The sequence below is a fragment of the Apis dorsata genome, unplaced genomic scaffold (genome assembly GCF_000469605.1).
Source record: "Apis dorsata unplaced genomic scaffold, Apis dorsata 1.3 scaffold_207, whole genome shotgun sequence".
NCBI classification, from domain to species: Eukaryota; Metazoa; Arthropoda; class Insecta; order Hymenoptera; family Apidae; genus Apis; species Apis dorsata.
In genome coordinates, this window is record NW_006263491.1 from 74,043 (window position 1) to 77,495 (window position 3,453).

The 3,453-nt window shown below is 40.9% G+C and overlaps 1 protein-coding gene across 1 annotated transcript in view; it reads left to right on the forward strand.

Annotated features, from left to right (window-relative positions):
* The first annotated feature begins 6 nt into the window (after window positions 1-6).
* The window catches only part of LOC102674519, a 378,471-nt gene continuing 375,024 nt past the window's right edge, over window positions 7-3,453 (forward strand). Inside the window, exon 1 of the mRNA XM_031510137.1 lies at window positions 7-947. The gene's annotated coding sequence lies outside the window, so the exon portion shown is untranslated. The remainder of the gene's footprint in view (window positions 948-3,453) is intronic.

A 3,453-nucleotide genomic window follows, 5' to 3' on the forward strand; every position in this document is an offset into this window, starting at 1 on the left:
GATTATGGGACGTACGCTGACCGCGTAGCACGAGGTTCACAAAGAAGAGTGAGAGGGAAGGAGGGAGAGAGAGAGAGAGAGGACTCACGAGAGCGGGGAGAAGAGGGAGAGAACGCAAAGAAAAAGCTCTCTCTCGCTCTTTCTCTCTCTCTATCTCGACTGCCTCGCCGGCTTTCCACGGCCACGAATCGATACCACGCGACCGTCGCCGCGTCGGTCGTTCCTCTCTCTCGACCTCTTCTCGACGCTCGCTACACTCGTGCACGACCACTCGCCGCGTCGATTTTTCCTCTCAAACGCGCTTACCTCGTGTGCCCTTCCTCGTGTGCTCGTCGTTCTCCATCCTCGGCTCCATCACGGGATTCTTCGTTCTTCTCTATACACACTCGCGCAAAATCGCGGTGGCTGTGTACGATCGTCTTGCACCATTTTGACGGCTGTCGCGTGACGTTGTCGCGTGCGCGTCGATCGATATAATCGATGCGGACGGTCAGCCAATCAGAGCGGCGTGAGATCGAGAATCGAAACGGCACACTCTTGTGGCAGAGCCAGGAAACCCGCCAAAATAGCGACAAGGATCTGTTCGAACGTGTACGGTCGTTCTCGTCGAGGATACGAGAATAGACGTTAAAAAGTGATCCCGTGTTTCACAGTGCGAGGCAATCGGAAAAAGTCGAAAGGCAACGAGAGCGAAAGGAACGTTGTTGATCGGGCCCGCGTTCGTAGTGTTTTGTTTATTCGTGGAAGAGAATCGGTCACTGGATTACCTCGTAGTGCGTATACCTCTGTGTGCCACGTGACGATCAACGTTTGTTTATTTTGGTGCTTTTTATCGCTATTTATCGCCTGTTTGGCTACCTCTGCCAGGCTTTTCCACTGGAATCACCGACAACAACCTTCTCTGGTCGCGGATGTTCGTCGGCCTCGCCTGTGTGAATCCTCGAAAAGTAAGCAAACATTTTCCTACTGTTTTCTTGCGTTCGTAAACATGGCTCGTTAAAGCCTGTCGCGGTTTCCTCCGCTAATCCGCGGCTCCGAACTTTGTTCCGGAATTATTGTGCTTATAAATTACCCGCTTGGCGTACATCCAAATGGTCGAAATGCTGCTAATTTAGCCGTACGTTTTCATTAGTACGTGAGCCAGACTCGTTAATTCGAGAATCGCAACTTTCGATAATTTGCGCGAACGCTTCGTGTAAACGCGGAATACGGATCATCTTCGCTATCACGATAGATGTCGTCTCGTTTCGATTAATTTAACGACAGTTAGAATTATTATATTATTGAGGCACGATCGATCACATTCGACTCGATTCGAAGCCAGAGTAAACTAAGATTGGGATAGGAGATTTAATCGTACGATCGAAATGGATATTATTCCTCACCAAGATTGCTCCAGTGCTAATCGTTGAGCGAGATATCGTGGTTTTTATAGAGAGAGGTATTTTTATCGCGCGCTTTGCCGTCTAAACGCGTCGACAAAGCCCGTGACAGAACGCCGCCGGCGACTTTGTAGATCGTTCGCACAGCGAGATGTTTTGTTCCGCAGCCGAGGAATTAATCGATCGTAAAGAGGCTAATGCGAACGATACGCCGGCCACCCGTGCACGAAGAACATTTGACAAAGGAAAGCGATATATCCATGCGGGCGTATTCTCCGCTCTCCGTCTCTCTCTTCCCTTATCGCCTCGCAAAAGACGCGTCCTTCTCTAAATAAATGTTATTCCTTGCCAATCCTTTCGACTCTCCGTCTCCGCACCAACCCTTATCCAGTTTGTTTTTTTTACCCTTTCAACATCCTCGTACATACATATGTAACAACTTCTGTTCTGGGATTTCTGTTTATCCGTTAATCTGCAATTGTCTTTTGTAATACGAAGGAAAAACATTGTACCGTTATAACATATACGTAACAGTTGATTTAACGCGAACGATAGGATAGAGCAAAATGGAGATGAACAGCTGGTCCACGTGTTCGATTTCAATCCCCCTTCTTTCGCTAAGTTATTATTAACCGATTTTTGAACCGCGTTCAACTAATTCTTCGGTTATTTCGACTGACAGTTTTTTTTCTCAGATTTTATTAATTTTCCAGCTACCTTATCCAAAAATATCCGACAAAATTGTTTATTCTTCCAATTAATTCTACTATAATGTCGAACGTATTTTCTCATATCTCTGAATTAAATCGATCGGGACACCAATATCGTGGATTAACATTTCTCGAAGGAGGGACACAATTGTGACGTGCAGCGAAGAGAAAACGAGAGAGAGAGAGAAAGAGGAGTCCGGCAGGAATTGAAAAATCGATTTCGAGTCCCGGGCGTTAATAAAAGATTGGACGTCGAACGTTAGACGGACAAAATATAGGGTAGGGAATCTGTAATTTCGTTCTTGGTGGGATTCTCGAGTTCTCCGACGTCTCATTAGATTTTATCGCGGCGGGGGTTCCACGGGGCTATAGTCGAGTACCGGATACTTGAGACTTTATTCCTGGCCCTATAGTCGAGTTACTGAAAGTTACATACTTCTGAAAAGTCTCGCCAGATTTCTATTGCTTTCGAGGAAAAACGCGACCGACTCTGACCAATAGCAACATTATTATAAAATTCGCGGATTCTGCTCGATTACCTTCGAATATAAGAGGAATAGCAGACAATTTGGAGGGGGGCATAAAAGTTCAACTCGTTAATATATTGGGCTGTTCCAAAAATTCTTCTCGAGTTTCCTGTGTTTTTCTGTGATTTCATTTTTTTGGAGGTGTATCGAGGCGAAAAACGAAAGTATATTTATAACTTACTATTTTTATTTTTATTAATATTGAATTTGAATTTGATGATGAATAATTATAATAATTTGAATATCTGTAGAGTGTAATGGGTTATATATGAAATAATTCGTTTTTAAGAATATTATGTCAAAAATTTCGACAATTTTGTAATATTTTTTAAAACAGAGTGATAGAGCTCTAAAATTTTCTTTTGTGATAATTTAAACTTTCCATCTCGTGTCGTTATATTTGAAAAAGTGAGAAAGATACTGGTTTATTTCATTTAAAAAATATTTGCATATCATTTTATTCGTTGTAACATTTGTTAATAATTATTAAATGCACAATATAAATGTATTATATTTCATATCATTTAGTAATATTTTCATATGATTATTAAAATTTGATATTACGAAAATGGATGTAAAATATGTAATGTTTGATTTTATTCCGATAGAAAACATGTTCTGGTGAAAACAAAATTGCATCATATATAACCTATTATGCTATTATACTTTTTTTTATGCGTATTCATAAAATTCTATATTAAAAATAAACAAAATTTTTATTTTTTAGTTTTTCAATTTCCTGCCGGAAATTGTTTTATCAAAAAATTGGATTTTCGTTTGTTTCGACGAATTTATTAATTCGTGTAAGAATTTCTTTTTTTTTTTTTTTTTTTT